Genomic DNA, 22135 nt, shown 5'->3' with positions numbered 1-22135 from the left:
GTGACTTTCCTATCAACAGGCTAATTCTTTTAAGAGCGATCTGTTTTTCTTACATTCTGGGGTCACGTCAGGCCTTCAAGGGTTTAGTGGGTTTAATTTCTTTTTTTAATATCTTCATTTCTTTTGTGTCTCTGTCATTTCCCTTTATGATTACATCTGAATGGAATTTCTTCTCTTTAATCATAAGTCACTGGTGTTCTTCACAACTCATTTCGCAAGCGATGAGGAGCAGCTGGTGCTTCCATGAGGTAGGGAGGCACTGGAATGGCCTCTCTCCCCTATGCTGAAAAGTCCTGTTAGGAATGTACCCTGTTTAAATGTAAGTTCCTTTGTTTGTTTATCTACAATTGCATGACTGACCTTAGCTAAGTGAAACCTGATGAAAGAGAAGGGAGACTCTCATCACCATCCACGTTTTTTTTTTGTTGTTGTTTTGTTTTGTTGGCCCACAGAGTACATTTTCCCAAGTTTCTGGCATTTCATTTAAAAATTCATTTGGAACAATTTCTTGTTGCATATTTAAAAGCAAAGGCATTATGAACCCCTTTGGGTTTTGCAAAAACCTTTACAAAAAAAAAAGCTTTACAAAATGGTTAACTTTGTGGTATAAGAACAGTGGGAGTGTTCTGTGTTTTTATAACTATTTTCCATTTGGACAGTGGGAGTGATGGTATTTTAAACAATCAAAGCTGTAATCTTGAATGAAAAGTGTACTTCAGAAGCACTGGTGGACAATGAGAGGTCTTCTACTGAAACTCGGTACATTATTAACCATTTAGCCTTGATTCACAGAGAAATTCTCACTTGATTGTTTTAATTCCCTGGGCCCCAATCTGAAATGAAGTAACCCATTCACCATACACCAGTCAATACTTGCACAGATGGAGGTGGTCAAGCAAATTAAAGCAAAATGACAAATTATATAATGTTACACCTATTATTCCTGAGAATATGATGTGTTACATATAGCCAGCACCCCATTCTCAGGGGTGTGCTTCTCCACACATTTGAAGTAGAAGTCATTATATTATAAATGTCATTATATAGACCCATAAAAGATTGGTTAAAACCTGGAGCACATGCTTGAGGAAGGGTTTATCTTTCTTATAGGGCACATCTTGGTTTTATAGATGAGTATAAACACAGAGGAAGTTTGAGAAAATAGATGCAGAAAATAAAAGACATTGTCATTGCAGGTTTTAATTTGATAAAGAAAATTGCTATGTTGCTATGTTGAAAATTACTATGTTAAATGTGTATTTCTCTATTGATGTTTAACGCTGATTCAAGATGTGGTGGGATGGAGCATTACATTGCCAGAATGCCCAACTTTATGTAGTTTTTATAACAGCGGTTCTCAAACTTGTTTAGGCATTAGAGTACCTGTGGAACTTAAAAAAAAAAAATAACATGTGTCCAAGCCCTATCCAAGACCTACTGCAAACAAATTTGTAGAGGTAGGGCCTGGCGATTTAATTTTTTAAAAAGCCGCACAAGTGATTGTGATACGTATCCAGGATTGAGAATCACAATACACTCAAAATAAATTTTTAGTTTTTATTTTAGGCAGCTTTACCGTTCTGTCTATACATTATAGAATTATCAGAATAGTTCAATTAATAGTCAATTTAAAAGATTCTAAAATATCTAGGTAGATTTTCTTAAATAGAAATTTCTTATAAATTTAGTTTGAGAATGACATTTTTCTTCAATCTTTTACTCTAAAGCAAATAACAACAATCACCACTACCTCTCTACTGAGAGGGTAATCTGTCAAACACCATGTTGGCTCTTTTTATTCAATATCTCATTTAATCTTCAGATTTATCCTAGAAAGTAAGTATAATCATATCCACTAAAGAGATGTGACAACTTGGGCAAAAACATGTGGCAAAGTCAGAATTGAAATCGATGCCCATTTGATTTCAAAACTTGTTCTTTTTTTTTACCAGCCATCCTCTCTCCTCATTTCTTTTCACCTTTCCTACCTATTTACACATTTTCTCTCAACTTCTATAGCCCTTAATTCTTTTCTTGTTTTCTTTATCTTTCTATGCCAGAGTATGTCTGCTTGGAAAATGACAGAAGAGGGTACATATGTCTCACAAAAGTGCTTGGTAACAATAATCACTTCAGTCTTGTAAATATTTCCATTTGGAGAAACTCTCACAGTCACTGATTTGACAAACTGTGGTTTGGTATCCTTTGACTAATGGAAATATTTATATTTTTTGACTGCTTCATTTTAAAGAATGTCCTGAGACTTGCTCAAGAGAATATAAAAACCTGCTGTCCCTCTTTCCATTTCCAGACCCAGACATTACCCCAGTACATCGAAGCATCTGCCTTTAATTTCACATCTTTCCTCTCATAAGGTCCATCTTTCTTAACTAGGGTTTAAAGTAACTCAACAAACAGCAAATGTGAGATAAAGGTAATGAGGGCAGTGGCTTTCGTTAAAAAGTGGCAGATATTCCAGAGCTATCTGTAAACTGGGTTTAGGTTGAGTCATCTGTATTGATGGACTCCCATCTGTACTTGCCATGGCTCCCAGTGCATCTGGCTGCTCATCCACCTGTGCTTCTCAAATACTGCCAAAGAAATACAACATTACTTATAGTTTTCTCCTCTAATATGCTTACTTTTCTCTCTAGGTGGGGGCATTGGGGGGAAGGGGCTAGGGCCAAAAACAACCATTCAAAATAAGAAGAGAATTTAAAAATTAATATTATTTATGGAGAAAAGCTTTGGCTCTTTCTGTGGAGCTGAGGTGAGCATGTACTTGAGAAGTCAGACTCCAGGAGATAGTTCATAATATTTGGCTATAACTTGTAGAAGAGACTAGCTCTAGATTCAGGTAACACAGAGATAAACAATTTATTTTTATCAACTTCAGAACTGAAGAAGCTGACCAAATTGGCAAAGATAGAATATATCTGCCTAGCAAAATATATTGCACATAGTTGATGCTCAGTAAATATCTGCTGACTGAGTTTGTGACCAAAGGAGACCAGAAGGAGATGTTACAGGTGACAACTGGAAGCCAAAGTGCAGTGATGTGGAGTCAGAAATGTCATTTCTGCCCATAAGACCATATGGGCAAGTAACACAGCACCCCTGAGGTTCTTCTGCTGTTTTGATAAAATGAGGTTTATGACATCTACCTTACAGATTGTTGTGAGGATTAAATGAAATCCTATGTGAAAGTATTTTGTAAACTACAGACTATGAATAATCAATTAAAGAAGCAGGTGGAGCCTGACATCACAGATATGTAGTGTGGATTTAATTAAAACTTTGGTAGAAAGCCATAAAAGAGACATTAATAGGAGGAACGTTACATAGACTACATATGTTTGAACCTCAAAGCTATTGCTGTTGTCAAAGACAGAAATTTTGGTCTAATGTAGATAATTGAGTCAGGGCGACGATCATGTCTCGTTAAAACTTATAGTTGCAGTTCCAGCAGGATCTGCCCTAGAGCAGATGTTCGGTGCAGGTTCGAGGGGACAGATGGATGAATGAACACGTGGGTGTGCGACTACATAGCTCTGGATTCATTTTTAAGTTCAGAAATGGAAAAGCAATTTTTGATATTCTTTGGAGCACAGCTCAATCCAGTTTTAAAAGAAAACCAACATAATGACGTTGACTAAACATTTTGATAAAACATGCAGTGTTTTACCTCATTTCCTAGAAAGACAGATGATGGCATGAAATGCTGCTGAGAGAACAAGGCTTGTTCTGTGTGATTTTCTGAATTAGTGTTATAGTCAGCCGATGAGCCTGAGCCAACTGTTAAATGATTGTTAGAGCAGAAAAGAGGTATAAAGACTGTGCTATCAGCCTGTTTTCTCACATGCCATAGAGAGAGCACTGTGCCTGCTGGCGGTGGGAACCAATATTCTTATTAGGCATTGGAGTAGGAAGGAGAGAGTGATCTTTGTTGGGGAGGCAGCTTCATAAGTAATTAAGGATAATTATGAATGAGACATTTACGCTAAGTTCCAAGACTTATATGAACCTATCAGAATTTCAGAAGCACAATTTGTGTGTGCATTTTGGTAGGTTTGAGCTTTTGTGCCCCTTACGTTTTGCCCATTAACATTGTGCACAGAGAAGAATTGTGTGTGTTTGTAGATAGGCATCCAAACTATTGGCGAATTCCACCAAGTAGCTCTTTGGTTGCCCAAACTTGTTTTGATAGTTCGAAATACCCCTAAGGAAGCAAGAAACAAAAATTTGACCCCTAGAGGCTAACAAGATAGACATAAAGCTCCATAAAAACAATCCAGTTTCTGTTATTGCTCCCATGGAGAAACTTTCGTGGGATATGCAAATGCATGAAATTTAAGCCTACTCAAGAGGAAGAAAAGGAGTAATTTTAGACAAAGAGGCATAGTTATTTGGCTTATCTATGTCCATGGGACAATACACATCAAGAATGATGTTTCTTGATGACTGGACAGCCAGTCTGCAGTCATAAAATCATAATTATAGTGCCTAATTGTAAAGGAGAGAGAAACCTGAGGTTATGGGCAGTAGAGGATGATAGATAGGACTTGTAACCTACATTGGTGTGTCTGGGCTTAGCAAGTAAAAACCCATTTCCTTCCCCTTTCCTATCTTGAAGACCTTAAAGAATTCCTAAGGTATTGGGAGCAAATCGGTGATCTTATGGTATTATTTGTGGGTATAGAGAACCTCTCCACTAGTTTTCATTTGTCGAGAAATATTTATTGACTAGACACAATGTACCAAATAGTGTTCTAAGTGCTTAGGTTACAGTGATGAACACAACAAAATCACTGCCCTTATGAAACTTACATTCTGGTGGAGAATGTCCATGGTGATCAACCAACCAGATAAACGTATATGATAATGTCAGATAGAGATAAATATGGTGAAGAAATATAAAATATGCTAAAAAAATAGAGATAAACTATTACAGCCTGGGGTGACCATTTTAGAGGAAGTGGTCAAGGAAGTCTTCTCTGAGAAGCTGACATTGGAGGAGAAAGCCGAATGAAATTAGGTAGCAAGTCATACAATGGTATGGAGGAGAGTATTATAAAAAGATGGGGCAGAAAGCACGGAAGCTTTGAGATGGAGTCCAACTTAGGTTATTAGAGAAGCAGAAAGGAAGTCGATGTGCCTTAGGTGGAAGATCACAGGGAAGAGAATGAGACTGGAGAGATGGCAGCAAAAGAACCAGAGACTCCCAGGTAGATCATGGTTAGACTTTAAATATTCTGTTTTGAGCAGGTGAGCAGTATGATTGCTTTCTATTTGAAATGCATCTTTCTGCTGCCATGTAGAGACTAAACTTCTTGGGTCAGTTACCCTGTGATCTCCAGCCTACAAAGAATATGAACTCTTCAAGGGTAGAGAAACCATCTCTACATATTATTATTCCCAGTGCTTCGCCTTATCCTGGCACTTCATAGGCACTTGATAGATACTGAATATAATCTGGAAGGGTGGGCAAGGTAAATTTCTAATTTAGACTGTGGCAGAAATGCCTCAGCCTTTCATGACTTAGGATCATTCTTATAGATGGATCTGTACCCATGAAAAGTAGATTGAGTTCTTTCTGTTTTCTGGAGTCTCCTAAGAGATTAACAATGGCCATATAGTACATGCAGGGATATATTGGGGGAGTGTGAAAGTATCATGTGAAATGGAGACAAGGAGAAGTTTGAGTCATACAGAAAACTTGGCTTGAGGCTGGAGACCAAGACTAGATGGTGCAACTGGTTAATTGTCATACTTTGAAAGGCACTTTGCAGATTTTTTTTTTTTAAATTTCTGCTAGTCAGTATAAAATGTATTTGATAAGGTCAGTCAGTGTCAGATAAGAGATATTTCTTCTTTGATGAGCCCCTCTGGAACTTGTCTTGACCTGTATCCATAAAAATCACCCTTTTCTAGTTAAATAAAAGAAACAAATCTGTGCGAGCCGCCTCATAATTTTGACTTGTGGGTGTCAGGCAAGTCTGTGAGCTACCGCCCTTACTATAAACACCATCTCCAGAGGAGGTGAACGTTCTTAATTTTTACAGTCATGATGCAGTCATGCTTTGAGATCATCTGAGAAGTGCTGTAGAAGCGCAAAGCATTATTACTATTATTATGGCAGTAATGACTATGATTGCAATGCATTTAAGGGTAGCCGAGGAGGAATGGCAGTTAAGTGTGAGTAAGCTTTACCCACCGTATGTCGGTAAGATTTGCAGTATCAAAAATCTTGTGTGTGTTTGCATGTATGTGTGTATGTGGTAGGCATGGGAAGGCAGATAAGGGAAGGCAGATATGGGAAGGCAGATGTGGATATTGAGATATTATTGGGAGATACGTATTTAAATCCATTTTAGTGAAACTGTTCAGAAAACATTATTCTGTTCCATTCTACTTAAAACTTAGAGCACAGCTTTGTTTTGTTTCAATAATAAAATGTTGGTATGAAATATGATTTTTCTGAATATCACTTGGGATGTGTTGGTGATCTCAGAAGCTCTGAATGCAACGGGAGGTTGTGATCTTAAGTATTTGTTTAAGTATTACTCTAACTACTCTGGGGTCAATAAGAAGTGACAGATGGTCTATAGTTTGGCATCTTCAGCATGTACCATTATGTATTTGCTGCTTTCTCTTTTGATCTCCATTTTTGGGAATCTGTGATTTTGAAAAACTAATACTAACTAATTTAACAAGCATTTATACAATATCTATTAGATGTCACGCCTGGTGTTGGTTTGCAGAATTGATGGAATGAATATGATTTGTTCCCTGCCTTAAAGGTTTTCTAGGTTAGTGAAGGAGTCAAACAAGAATGTCAATGGGTCTGATGTGTTAAATTCAAGCTCCCCCTTTGCTTCAGGGCCATGATCAAATTCACACCTTGGATCTCTCCCTCCAGGACCAGTGTGTAGAATGGATTTAAATGGGTTAGACTTGAAGTAGGAAGAGCCTGATCAAGGCTATTGCAGAAGTATAGATGCAAGATAAGTGCCTGTTAAGACCTTTGAAAGATTTTTAATCTCTGAAACCCACGTACTTGGCATTATTCATCATGAGATCAAATGGAGGAAAGGACTGGTTTGTAGGATTCAAATAATTTGTGCAGTTGGCATATTCAGTTCCCTGAGGGAGTGTCCTGGCTGTGAGTGGAAGAGGACAGTGATCATTTTGCAGGGATAGGAAATACCTGGCTATTTCCTCTGAGTTTGAGGGATTCTGTGCAGCTGAGGAATTGGCTTACTCAGAAATGATGTGAGACATTCTTATGGAGGGCTAGAGTTACAGATGACATTTTGTGTATGATCCTAAATGTTGCCTGACAGAGTGTGCAAAATGATAATGACCAAAATTATTACTTTTTTAATACCAGAGCATATTTCCAAGGGAAATTTTAAAGAGCTTCTTTTAGGATTTGGGAATTTTTCTAGTTGGTGGAGTGGAGAGAGAGAGAGAGAGAGAGAGAGAGAGAGACAGAGAGACAGACTCTGAGACAGACAGACAGACAGACAGACTAGAGAGAGACTCCATCTGTCTTGCCTGCCTGGGATAGATACAGATACAGTGGGTTTTGGAGAAGATCCTGTTGCTCATTTCAGGATCATTCATAGGGTTCAACAAGTAAACAAGTCCATAGCTATGTGGGATGTACTCTATAAATTCTTCCCTATCCTGAGAAAGCTATAAAGCCCATGACTTTTAACATTATAAAGAAGCTCATAGTTTTAAATTTATAATTTTAAAAGGCTGAGAATGCCTTTGTGTCACTGGAAAGGCTCTAATCACTATGAATTAATGATGCAGAGTACCTTTATAGGGGTCATGCTTTACGCACTTAGAGATCAAACAGCTTTGGGGGACTCTGCTTGTATGCAAATAGTTGCTGTTAATTACAAAAGAGGCTTAATTGAAGTCAGCCTAACTTCACACTAGACCTGAGTTATAAAGTATGACTAGCTGTTTTTTATTCCCTCTGCTAGCGTGAGAAAGAGGAATTACTTTAAATAGAATGAGAAAAGATAAAGCTAGGATGCCTCTTTCTTGATACAAGTAATAAATAAACAGTAGAAGACTGATACCAAATCATCAAGAAAAAAACCTTGATGACTATTGTGGTGAGACATGAAAAAGCCTACCTCAATTTTGCCAAACTCTTCTTTTCCCAAATTTCAATAACATAAGTGTCTGCTACCTTTTAGGAATCCATTTGGGTGTGGCTAAGGGATTGGATAAGCTCTTTAAGTTCTGTATTAACCTAATATTTTTTTTAATTGAAAATTACCTTCGTAGCATTTGCAGAGGTGTGGACCATTTTGAATTTAAAGGTGATTTTGCCTGTCTCTAAATAAGACTTCATTGTCAGTAAACATCTTTAGCAGAGCAGAAATAATATAGGTTGCATAGAAACACACTCTATAATATGAAATCACTCCCTCCTGTAGCTACATCAATGATTTTCTTTTTATATCCTCAGAAGCAGAAAATGGTCCTCCATTAAGATGCATGTGTATGTAATTCAATTGATATTTTTAATACCGTATAGGCACCATGCTAAATGTTTTCATGTACATGATCCTATTACATCATATTTTTTAAGTGAAAGGAAACAGATATAAGAGACTAATGATTTTTTTTCAGAGACCCAGAGCTACAATGTAGCAGAACTGAGACTTGAAGCTTCTGACTTTGAACCTCAGGGTTCTTTCTTGTGCATCTGTATAATCTCCTCTCACTATATACTGCTGGTAATTTTCTGGCTGTCAGGCAAACGGGCAATGCCTCTATTCCACCCATCACCACTTTCTTCCCATCTCCCAAGCTAAATCCTGGCCTTACTCATTGAAAGTTTCTACTTCTACCTTTAATTCCTCAGTTGTTATCTCCATTCATACCCAAATGTAGAGACATGAACTTCAGGACCCCTTTTACTTTCAGAAATGTTGGTTTCAAAGTTCTTCTTCATACACCCACTACTCTAATGCTAAGAGGCATTCTATAGAGAATCTGTTAGTTCTAATTCCCAAATATATCTCACATCTGTCAAATTTCCTCTATTGCCACATTTTCCTAGCTCGAGCCACCATCAAAAGAGACAAACATCTGGATGACTGTAAAAATATTCTCATACTTTCCTATTCAGAGTGTGGTCCATGAACCAATAACATCTGCATCACCTGGGAGCTTGTTGGAAATGCAGAACCTCATGCCCCATTCTGGACTTGGAGGATTAGATCCCCAGATATCTGCGTGCACTTTAGTCACTGTTCTGACAGACTTCCCCACACTCCCTTTATCCCCTTTGCATTCAGTGTGATCTTTTAAAACTGTATGTTCGTTCTTCCCTTTGCATTCTCCCCTTTGAATTCAGTGTGATCTTTTAAAACTGTATGTCGTACCATTTATCCACTTTAAGTCCTTTAATGGCTTCCCATCTCACTTCTCATAAAGCCCAAGCACTTTACAAGAGCACACAATGTCCTCCAGGATCTGATTCCTACCTATTCTCAGTCACACTGACTTCTTTTAAGTTCCTAAAACACACCGACAAGACTTGACTCATTATTTCCTCTACTCAGAACACTGCCCTCCTGCTCTTAGCACAATCTTAATTTTCTTGACTTTTTATCTCAGTTTAAATATAACGTCTTGGAGAAAATTCACCTGACCACTCTAACTAGGTTCTTCCAGTTTTTCCCTAACATAACCATGCTGGTTTCCTTCAGAATATATACCTCAAATTGTCATTATATGATCTATTTATTTCCTAATGATTGTCCATTTCCCCTCTTGGACTATTTAAGGGTAAATAAAACCTATGACAACTTCTCTAGTACTTAACACAGTGAACGGCACAGAGGAGATACTCTGTAAATATCTGTTGAACGAATGAATAAACGTAGTCATGCTTCTTGTTTATTGAATTTTTCAGTAGTATATAATTCAAGAGAAATTGTTAGTGTTTATAATCCTTGTAATTATTACTAGTTATTTGTAGCTTTGCCTGAATTATATTCAGTTAGCTATACAAATTCTAATACCTAGTTTCAGTGTTACCAGGATAGCACTTTTTGTTTCCAAGCTATTCGCAAATGTGAGCTAGTTCTCAGTCACCTGCTGTAACCAACAAATATTGTTCTTCTATCAAATATTCAGTCTTCTTCTTCATGGAAACCAGGAAAGATTGTCTACAGATATACTTCTTTTGGTCTAGAGTTGATGAAGGAACATGTTGGACAAATATTCTTTCTTTCTGGGTTTTTTTTTGAGAGTACAGCAGTAAAGGATGAATGAGTTCAAGGGCTGATGTCTTAAAATATTAGGCTTCAATTGATGGCTAACCCAGGGTCAGGAAAAAAAGAACTCCCTTGTTATGTACCATAGCAGATGTGTAATAGAAGCCTGTCTCTTGCCTTGAAACATCCAGCATTAGTCATCATGAGAAGCAGGTGCCTGGGTTGAACAGATCACATGTCTGTTCTAGGATGACACATTTCTGTTGTTTCTGGGTTGCATTTGAATTTTCTTTGGCTCCTGTAAACCCAAGCACATTAATGATTAAAATGATAATTCAGAGAATTAATTATCATTAAAATTATAATTCAGAGAAAGAGGGTAAACAAGGTAGCTTTTTCTTCTGGCATGATGAGGTTCTGGGTTTCAGAAAAATTAGTAAGCCACCCTGTGATAGACAGGCCATGACAGTTCAGGAGTAATGTTTGTACACTTATTGTGACAGGTTGAGTCATGACTTCCATGAATGGGGCTTGTCTCAGACTGGAAGGTTTGCCCACTAGTTAGCCAAAGTCTTTGTTAGGTCTTAGCCAACCGTGGATCACGGTGTCATAAAAGTTTACTGAATTTTATCCTTTCTCTTAATGTCATCCATTTTGTCTCACAGATGAAGGGTTGCGAGAATACTGGAACAAGGTTTACAAATGTATAAAACTTCAGCCAGGGTACGGCTTGTAAAAAATCGCTTACTAAGAGAACATGGTGAAGTCTCTTTCCTGTTATGCCTTTTCCCCTTGCTTTACTCTGTCATGATGTCAATTCATTGATTGTTGAATTTCCAGGATACAAGCCATCCAGTTATTCGAGTCTATGCACACTGCTTGCACTGTGATCTGTTGGAATCTCATGCAGAGTGTGCCTGGAACCTGTTAATATTTGGAGTTCTAATAGTGATAGTGTTTCCCAGAGTGTAGGACACTGATTACCTGTTTCAGAATTACCTAGCATATTAGCGGAAAGCTTGGATTCCTGGAGCTGTAGCTACAAATTTACTGAATCAGAGTCTCTTATGTAAAGTTTAAAGGTGCATTTTCAACAAATGTTCTAGGTGATCCTTATGGATTCTGAAGTTTAAGAACTATTAGCCTCTGTTGAAGTTAAGTGTACAAATTTTAAATTATTTAAATTAAAATTTAAATTATATAGAATTGTTGATTAAAATAGTCAACTTTAAAAATAAAGATTTTTATGAAGCAGCGATAATCTTGCAATTCATTTGTGGCTTGTCAGCTATGATGCTAATGGAAATTATCCTATAGTTAACCCTTATAAATGTAAGTATATGAGTCCTGATCAATAGTGACTCTTTATAGAACAAAGACTTATTTTTCAGGGATGGTTTACATGATTTGAAGTGTGTGTGTGTGTGTGTGTGTGTGTTTGTGCATGTGTGCACATATGTGTAAAAGAAAGGAGAGTTAACTGGGAGCCTGTTGCATATGAGGATTTTAGCTCACTCCTTTTTATCCCAGGTCAAATACTTTTGGAATATGAGGACTAAGAGGAATTGATCTTCTTTTTTTCTTTAGTGAAATGATTTTAAGAAATTTTCTTTTGTCTTTTTCTTGTGCAAAAGAATAAATATGTACTATATCTAAGTTCTTCTCATGACCATTTTTTTAAGATCTATAGTGAAAAGATGCAAAAATCATCATTTAAAAACCTTGGATTTCAGGGTGCTTTTAGCTCTCACTGTTAGAAGTAATTTCTTAGAAATATTTATTAAACTGTAATATACAAACAGGAAATACACAAATTAAGCGTATCATGTAACTAATACTGAAATCGAGAAACAATCTCATTGATACCACAGAAGTCCCTCTCTTTTCTAATTTCAGTCACTAAACCTTTCCAAGAAAAACCATTTTCCTGATGTTCAGAAGTCATTTTATTTCTAATAAATATCTACTTACTTTACTTACATTTTTCTGTAAATATTAGTCTGCGTATATCAGAATCTTTAGCATTTCGATGATCAATATTAATTCAACCCGAACTTTCCTAACTGCTGACTTAAAAAAATTATAATTCTAATTTATAATTCTAGAATTTTTCTCTCATTGAGTGAAATTCTCTAGATTCAACTTGAATCATTTCTGTTTACTTCATGTTTTTTTCTGATCTTGAATGGACAAATTAAAATTTCAGGATTTTATTTCGAACATAGTCAATACCAGTTGGGACACTCAGGGCAATTGTTTTAACTACATTAGTTTAAAACAAGTAGTTGACAGTTTTTTCCATTTTATCCAATGGGAAAACTTGGTCAACTAGCAAACCGGTTGTTGGATATAACGGATTTAATGCAGTAGTTTATTAGGACTAGCGATGATTTAATAGGAACTGAGACTTGGTATATTAGGGAGCTACATATAAAATTAATATGGAGCTATTCGGGACTTCACTTGATTTTCTATTTTAGTCATAAATCAAACAGGTATGCTCAGCAAGGGAATCTTGTTTGCAGGATTGAAAAAAGAGTATCATGGCAATGTGAAAAGAATATTGTACTTAAGGTCTAAAACCTTTTTGCATGACCAAAAGCAAGTCATATAGCCTCACTTTAATCAGTTTTTAAATCTATAAAATGAGGATGATAATATTTTCTTGAGAAGTTGTGATGAGAAATGCCTGAACATAGTGATTGCTCAGTTAGAGTGGGCTTGCCCTCTCTTTCAGCATGGTAGCAAAGCATTTTCACAGGAATTTAATATGGGAGCCTTGTTCTAGTAGAAAATAAGATAATACTGTACTATACCCTTTTCCATACATTTTCTACTATTTATTTATTATTCCCAAACAAATGCATGGTAATTACATAAAAATTTAAAAATAGAGATATATCAAGAAAGAGAGAGAGAGAGAGAGAGAGAGAGAGAGAGAGAAACTCCCTTAATCCCACACTCTCAGAGATAGCTACAGTAAACATTGGTTTTTTAGGCATCGCACTTACCACTGTATTTCCTTAGTACCCCTTGGAATTCCTTGCACAGAGTGGGTATAGTCAATGTCTGAGAAACTAAACTTTTTCCAAGAAGATAAGAAAGCGGTTGTAAATTCTTCATGAATATTAATTATTGGCTTATAATGGAATCTGTCGGACTTTTTGGTCTACCTGTTAGTTTTTTAATCCTCAAGGATAGATACTTGTCCTATTAATGTCTCAGATAGCTCTAGGGACAGAGATTACAACATCTATTTTTACAACAGGGTAGGTCTAAGAGCAGATGTTAATAAACGAAACCATTTAAAATTTCTATTTTATTAGATTTTCATCACATCTTAAAATTAAAGGTGGGTTTTTCTTTTCTTTTTTAAAGGAGCATGTATGGTGGGAAAAACGGAAATAGGAATGCCAATTGCTGAGTCGTAGCCCCTGCTAATTCATTCATTCATTCATTCATTCATTCATTTTCCTGTCTTGAGAACTAGGTAAGTACTGCACCCTCTGTCATGGAAATAATGGGAATAATGCCTGTTTTGCTTTCCTTTCATGTTGTGATTGTAGAAATCAACTGTAATAATGTATGTGGTGATGTCTTTAATGCAATATACTGCTATAAGCTTTTTGTATTGATATGGTAATAATAGGAAAATTAGTGTACGTAACATTACTATTTCTGTTGAGCTATACTCGAAAGCAGTAAACAGAATTGACTTTATTCTCTGATTTTATTTCACAGAACAGTTCATATCTAAGTCTTTAATCATTCTAGATGATTGTAGCAGGTTGGGAACTATACCTACATGTGCAAAAATTCCCCATCTGCCCAGAATTTTTGTGGAGTACTGCGTCATCTCTTTACTAAGTTCCAGTCTAGAAATTACAAAAACAGAATTAGAATAAAAAGGATAATACATATCCTAGCCTTTGTTTTACACAGGAATAAAGGTCCATTTATATTACCATTTTCCCTCAGTTTCTCTACTTAGCTGCAACATAATGATTATAACTGTTATCCAAAGCATTAAATGCGCTACTTAGCATTTGGAAAAAAATAATATTAGCCATTAAATATTATAATCGTTCATCTCTTAGACATGTGGTAAGACTTCTGTGTCTCTGTGCAGAGAGAATGAATGTTTTGAAGTTAGATCCAACTGGGTTTGAATCATCGGTCCTCTTCATCAGCTATGTGACCGGGAGTTGGGGGGGTAGGTTAATATCCTCTCCGAATCTCACTTTTATGAGGATTAAATGAAATGGCATATGTAGTGTACCCAGGACAGCACTTGGCACATTTTAGGAATTCTGTGTTAGTTCTCTTTTCCTCCCCATCACAACCCCAAAATGTTTACTTATTTTAACAGATATGAATGTTGGATAACTTAGAATAGCATGAAAAAAATCTATTACATTTATTTCACCTGAGGATAGTGTAAAAATGCATGCTTTCATCTACACGATTTAAGAGGCTAAGAGTTATATGTTCAAAAAAGGTGTTTTATTAGAAATTGACTTGCCTTGCATAAGGCACAAACATAAGCTACAATTAGGTCAATGACATAAGTGTGAAAAAAAAGCCGCAGACGAGATATGAGAAAGCATAGGAGGGTATCTTAATGATCTTGGAATGGAAAAGGGCTTTTTTCTAGTGATACGAACTCAAGGGTCATAAAAGAAAAATCGGTCACATTTGATTATACTAAAATTTATTACATCCATTTGGCAAAAAAATAAATAAATAAATAACAATAAAACAAAGGGTAAACTGGAAATTTATTTAAAATTCAGAAGCAATGGCAATACCTTTAATCTCCTTAAGGAGCTTTGTAAAGAGCATCTACAAATCGATAAGATAAACAATTTAGTATAGAAAGTAAAGGTCATGAAAGGTAAATGTTTAGGCGACTCACTCTTCCCACCTGAAAAGCTTATGTTGATCGTCTTGAGTCCAAGCGCTGAAAAGAAAGTAAGTATTAAACCATCTTTATATGTGAAGAGGATGACAGTGGTTCTATATTGGGGCATTGTGATTAACTCTGTTTTGAATGATTGAGTTTTCTTGACTTGGCTGAGTGTTTATGCCTGTATGTGTCCTGAAAAAATATTGTTTAAATATTCTAGTTTTTAAAATAATGGTCTTTCAAAACATTTCTGTATACTTCGTTTTCTTCGTCAGAGCATTCAGGAACATGCATTTAACCCTTTCCTGATGACATAGTTCATCATTAAGAACACTGATTATTGTGCTTTGCTATAATGCAGTGCAATGAGGTTAGGAAAGGCTATTTATCCCTATGCTAGTTAGGTTCAAATTGCTATGCACTTTGAATTCTTAGGGAACTATTAATGCTAGCAACAAGACAATCAAATAAATTAAAGTTACTCTTGAAAATCCCCTAGGAAGCTTCCACTGTGGAGATCAATATATAATCAATCCCTCAGTAATTCCAGAAAAGCCTATTTTTCTTTGGCATTAGAAAAGATTGCTTTTTCTCTGATTGAGGCTCAGATAAGGTAGTTGATTCACAGTGCAGTACCAGGTTCTATATAAAAAAAAAAAAAATCTATGTTTAAACTTCAGGGCACCTATTTTGTCTTCATACTTTATGTGAATGTGCTGATTACATCTTTATAACTGTCCTATGAAATATACCCATTTTACAAGTGAAGAAATGGAGACTTTGAAAGATTAAATGTCTTATCAACTAATACATCGGAGCTACTATATGGAAGAGCATGTGATTTTTATTTAGATAGATCCTGTGCTATATCAAATTTCTTAGAATTATATGAAAAATAAAAGTAAAAATGTTTTACGTGAAAGTCCAATAAACTCTTCCTTCACTGAATAAAATATGGAAGTTTTAGGTCTGGCTCTGGGAGTAAATATGTACCAGCTATTCATAGGCATGACTGCCTTCTGCTTCTCATCAGCATTCTGCCTAGGTGAGGTATTATTACTCTGCATATCTGTAGAGGTGATAACTACAGTATGAGGCACCATAGTTTATAAAGATATGTTTTTGATCATGTATTCAGCTTGCCACACTGTATTATATAAAACACATTGTGATTGAGCAATGAATTAAAATAATTTCATCTTCTCCTGGATATTTTGCATTTCACACCTCTACACTGGCATTGTCCTCATGAATCTTTCATTGTGTCTCAGAGTTGGGTAATAGAGTTGAGCATATCAGGGATGGAAGCTTTCCTTGGAGGGATGTCTCTAATCAGCTGATGAACTGAATGCAACTGACTATGCATGATGTAGCTCCTACCATATTCAACCAACAGAAAATCCTGAGTAAGGAAAACAAACCCACCACAGCATGTTTACTATTTATTCATGATTGCACAGTTCTTGGCTTCAATACTCTAGTCTCAAAAATGGTGATGTAAATAGCAAGAGTTAAGGTGAGGCTCTGAGAAACAGAATTTTATATAAACCTCTCATAATGATTGTGATCAAATTACTTAATATTCTTCTGTTCTTTCTAAGAAGAGATTAGCGAGAGAATTATTTTCCAAACCTTACCTTAGGCAATTAACTGAAATATTTATCTAAATATTTTAGATATTCATGATATTTAAGCTTTCTCCTGTTCTCTTTTCATTGCTTTCAGTGAGAATTCATTACAATACTCTTAGGATGAGTCTCTTTTATTTTTATTATTTTCCCCCATTATTTCCAGTCTCCTTCCCCTCCTCCACTTCAGTCTCCTCTCTCTCTCCTCCTCTCTTCTCTTCCTTTCCTCATCCTCCCACCCCCACATAGCCTCTCCATGGGAAGGACCTTAAATACATTTGCTAAATTAACATTTTATCTACTTCATAGAGTCAATTCTATTCATCTTATTAAGCTCATGTTGCTACAGAACTTCCTCAATTTTAAATGTATGAGCTGCCATAAATTACCCCAATTTTTTTTCAACTTTTAGTTTGAAATTACCTAATTATTTGTTTTGTAAAATCCCATGGATTGGCAGTGCCATGTTTTATCTTTCTTCCCACTCTCCACCTTTCCTTTGTTCCTGAGAAAATGCTACTGGTGACATTTTGGAAACCTTGGCTAAAAACTCTCACTAGCTGGGGGACTTTGGATTCTTGCATAACTTTTCTAAATCTTAATTTCTTATCTACAAAAATATGGATGATAATAATAATACTCCATGTAGTCGATGTGAGGATTAAACGAGGTGATGCATGTTAAGGTCTTGACATATTATATGTGTTAAAGAAATGTTAACTACTATTATGATTATCATCTTGTGTCTCAGTTCTTATATTTGAAACACAATCTGTGCTTCGTGGGTTATATTTGCTTGGTTATATATGTCATATATGTTATATTGTCCTGATTTTATTTTTCCCACCATTCTAATTGTTCTTTACTCACATCATTCTCTTCTAGCTACCACATCATTTTTCTCCATTTATTGCTATATAGCTTGAAGGAGTATTCTATATTATCAGGTCTGGGTTCAGAATTTTAGAAGCCCTCAGCTCCGAAAAGATTGCGGTGCTCCCACCTCCAATACCTACCCATATACAAGTCAAAATAAAATAGTGTATTTTGAAATGACACGAAATCCTGTAACGGTTACATCTCATTTACAGATTAGAAATATGAGCTTTAACTGGTGAAATTAAAGATTTTTCATTTTATGAATATATTTCTGAATCAACTCACTGTACTTAAAGTTTTTACTCCTTTAGAGAGACAACTGTTGAACATTTGTTAATTTCTGTATGAAATAATTCAGCCTTGTAAGCCAGTTGCCATTTCTTTAAGATGCACACAATCACACACATATACATATACACACTTACTACTATATACGTGTGTGTATATATATATGCATACTACTATATATGTGTATATACACATGTCTCATATGTATACATATATACATAATATATATAATACATATATATGTACACAATGTCATGACTATGCACATATGTGTGTGTGTGTATATATATGTATATATATACATACATATATATATATATACATATATATACATATATATATAGTCATGGCATTGTTCAGTCTGGACGGAAATGATAAAGACATAAAGATAGCTCTTACATTGGCCATTGGCTAGCAGGTTTTGTGTAGGTTTCTTAAAATTTATGAGTCTTCTTTCCTCATCTGTGAAAATGAGGTCATAGCAATATTTGCTTCTCAGGATTGCTCTGAAGATTAGGGAAGATTATGCAGGTGACACCACTTGATAAGTTATTAAGCACTGCATAACTTCAGTAAATTAAATTTAAGTATGTCATACTTTCTTTGTCTCATTAAATCATTTAGATGTGAGATCAAGGTCAATACTGAATAGTTCTTACCTATCTATGCCCAGCTGTTCAGCAACACATTCCTGGATACTTAGTGAGCACAGTATCTTTTCAACCAAAGTGTCAGGGCCAAGATGAAAGTTTTTATTTATTGACAAAGGAGGGCCAAGGGGCAAGTGTAAAAAATAATATCCACTTTGCATACTTGTCGGGAGGTTTAAATGCAGTTATTTGTGAAGTAGTCACCATACTGCCAGGTGCACAGGGAATGCTAAAAAATGGGGATGTAGTAGATTGTTACCAATAATGCATTTGGGAGCAGGGTCCATTCTGATTTTTGGTCAAAGTCAGACCTGAGTTTCAAAATGTAAAGAAAGTGAGGGTGAGAGTCAGACTGAGGTGAGGAAAGCCAGAATCAACATGAGACAGTCGCAATATATAGAGAGAATAGTACCAGTCCACATAATTTTATAAAAGGTGGTTTTGGTATATCCAAGCTCAGTTTAAAAAAATACTATAATTTCTCATTGCCTCCTATTAAGGGTAAGTAGTATAAATTTGAAGGCCTTTATTTTTCTGAGTGTCAAGTGATATGAGGTACAACTTGGGAATAGTGCCTAAGGCAGAGCTGAAATTTTCAACATTCTAAAGGGCTGAGAGGTATTTGAAGGTCCTGAGAAATATAAGGAAGGAATAGAAGAGTCAAGTTTAGATAGCAGGTAGTAAAAGAGAAGAGGAAGAAAAGTTCTGGCAGTGATTTGGAAAAGAAAAGAAATATCTAATGGAAGACTTCAAATGTTTTTTGGAGAAATGTGTAATGTAAATCTCTTCCTCCATCTTTGCTACAAAACCTTCAGTAAAATCTGTACTGCTCATGAATGCTTTGGTGTAGATGTATCCTTTAGAAAAACTATGAGACACAGAGGTATCACCGGCATCTAGATAGCACAGAGTGAGTGTATTTGAGAACAAGTAGGTCACGCTCTGCCTTTCCCAGTCCTTTTTACTCTGACAGCCATTGTTCTCAGAGGTCTCTATTATGCAGAGTAGGCTTTCTCATTCATAGCTTCGATGTCACTTTCAAATAAGGCTCTGATGTCTGGAACTTCCAAATCTACCTTAAATTGCTCTAGAACGTGAATACTGCTTTGATGTGAGGATTTGGTTGTACAGTTTAAGGGAAAAGAAGGCATGATCAAGTGAGGGTGGTAGTGATTGTGGCAGTAATTGCTACTGGCTGTAGAGAAGAATCATGGTATAATGAAAAGATCCATGTAATTTTTGAGTTAGATCCACTGGAACTTGAACTAAGTTTTGTCACTGTTAACAGTGTGACTTCAATCAATTTATATAACTTCTCTAAAATTTAGGTGTTCTCATCCATATATTCTTTCCTTGTGGAGTTGTAAAAGACCCACAAAGACAGGTAACAATGGTGGGAGGGCAACAGGTTAAAGAGTCCAGCAAAATTAGATAAAGATATGTTTTTCTTGATTTTAATGAAAGCTAAAGATAATTTTTTTCTTGATTTTAGTGAAGTAATATTTCTCCTTAGTTAATGTTTTATAGAATGCAATTAGTTCTACGATAAACTGAAAGGAAGATGCACTTCAATAAACGTTTATTTATTCTTTCATAAGAAAATAATTGTAATAATCAATGAAGTGTTCAGGAATTCTAATTTTTATTTTAATTGTGAATAATCTGATGAATTTACATTAGATGCAGATATTTATAGTAATAGTATTGACGGCCTATGTACAAAACTCAGTTTTCAAAAATTACCATTATTAAACTACCAAGAGGATAAACACTTGCCAGTTTCTTTCTGCATAATCTTTTAGATATTGGTTAAGTTAACATTTCTAACTCCAATTATATATATCACAAAATAGCAGTAGTGATATACTACATTTGCAAATGTATTCTTAAGATTTTTATTATTCATTTAGCACATCAACTTAAGGTATAGTTCAAGTACTAAGGAGGGGACTACTGAACCATTTATTAGACAAAGAACATGAAATTATTCATTGTACACAGTTTGCTTCAAATTTCTAGTGCATCTGGATGTAGGAAATGCCAACCAATTTGAAAATGCAAAATCACAATCTCTTTGCCAATATTTTCTGTCTTAATAGAACTAAGGATTATAGCTAACATTTTTCATTTAGCAGTTGCTGGGCAAAAACTTACCTTCTATTAATCTTGCTTACATAACAACCATAGTGGTGCTCGAGAAATATAATGGATAATAATGTATGTTTTGTAGAGAGATTTTTATTGAAGAATATGGATGTCCCAGTATTTAAACGTTTATGGAATAACTAAAGGGATTAGTTACAAGGCAAGTCAACGTTCAGTTTCTCAATTCATGATACTTGTTCAGCTGTGGAAATAAATTTAAAATTTCTGTTTCTATTAAAAGGCTGAACATAACTAGAGACCCCTGAACAGCCAATATATAACCATTTAGTAAGTAAAAGAGAAATTAGAAGGCTTATTCAATAAAGAATTTTTTCCCAAGTAGAATTTAAATATTACTTTACCAGGGACCAGATGATAATTAACAGAATCCATTACTAAGAATAGATGACTTGACCTGTACTTTAACAAGCATATTTATTCATCTTCAAAGCCAAGGGAAAATATGCTTTTGAAACTAGGTCAAAGGGAGAAGTTTTTCTTAGGCTATTGTATGATCTAATATTGCTTGACTTCTATATTATAGAATAACAGACCATAACAAAGATATCATTGGATTTGTTTACATTTCAAAGAAACACATAAAAGACTTTACTTTATTTTGCAAAGTTGAGAAATATGTGATCCTTTAACAGTTGATTCCAGGGCTTTTTAAAGACCTTTAATGATAATGGGTTTTCAGGTCTTACTTCAAGCAATTTTTGATGTATTAAAATTAGAGTCATCACAAACACTATTGATTTTTTTAATCAAATCAGCAAAATCTTTGTTACAACACTTTTTGAATATTGTTTCATAATTTTAGTTTGTCATATATGTATACTTTTATATTCTTATGACTTAATGTTGTTACAGTGCCTATATAAGCATTTCAAGAATTGAGCTACAATTGGCTAGTCGACATTATAGGGAAGGAAAATTTTTTCCTCTACCCTTCTAGGTTCTTTGACTGGTCTAATAATCAAATTGACATAAGACAGATTAAAGGAGAAAAATAAGTTTAATTACATGGGGGCCTCACAAAGATAGTGAGACCCAAGGGCAAGTTGGGTAGTTGAGGTTTACATGCCATTCTGAGCTAAGGAATGACATAGGGGTCTGAGTTTTCAAAGAGGAGGAAGGTAATTCACAGGATGATAAGAAGAACAGCTGTTTAGTAATTAGATATTTGTCCTGCCATACAGATAGGTCATTCAGATAAAAAGTCCTCTCTCTTTCTGAACCAGGCCCCATATCTAAATTCTTTTAAGTAATTAATGGAGAGGTAACATATTTTCTTGAGTCTGCTGGGTCTTGATGGACATTAGCTCAAATAATCCACATGTCTAAATGGCACATTTTGGAGATACTTGTCCTGAACCCTTTCGACAT

The 22135-nt window shown here is 35.3% G+C and overlaps 1 protein-coding gene and 1 long non-coding RNA gene across 3 annotated transcripts in view; both read left to right on the top strand.

Annotated features, from left to right (window-relative positions):
- LOC120619569 (uncharacterized) overlaps window positions 1-13944 on the top strand; it is a 69606-nt gene extending 55662 nt beyond the window's left edge. Inside the window, exon 3 of the long non-coding RNA XR_005657555.1 lies at window positions 13629-13944. This is a non-coding gene — a long non-coding RNA (uncharacterized LOC120619569). The remainder of the gene's footprint in view (window positions 1-13628) is intronic.
- DIO2 (iodothyronine deiodinase 2) overlaps window positions 1-22135 on the top strand; it is a 196293-nt gene that overhangs the window by 102836 nt on the left and 71322 nt on the right. The gene's annotated exons all lie outside the window — the stretch shown is intronic.

Source organism: Pteropus medius, unplaced genomic scaffold, assembly GCF_902729225.1.
Source record: "Pteropus medius unplaced genomic scaffold, Ma_sr-lr_union100, whole genome shotgun sequence".
In the NCBI taxonomy this organism is placed as follows: Eukaryota; Metazoa; Chordata; class Mammalia; order Chiroptera; family Pteropodidae; genus Pteropus; species Pteropus medius.
Note: the sequence above shows the minus strand (reverse complement) of the source record. Positions and strands in the feature narration are given on the sequence as shown.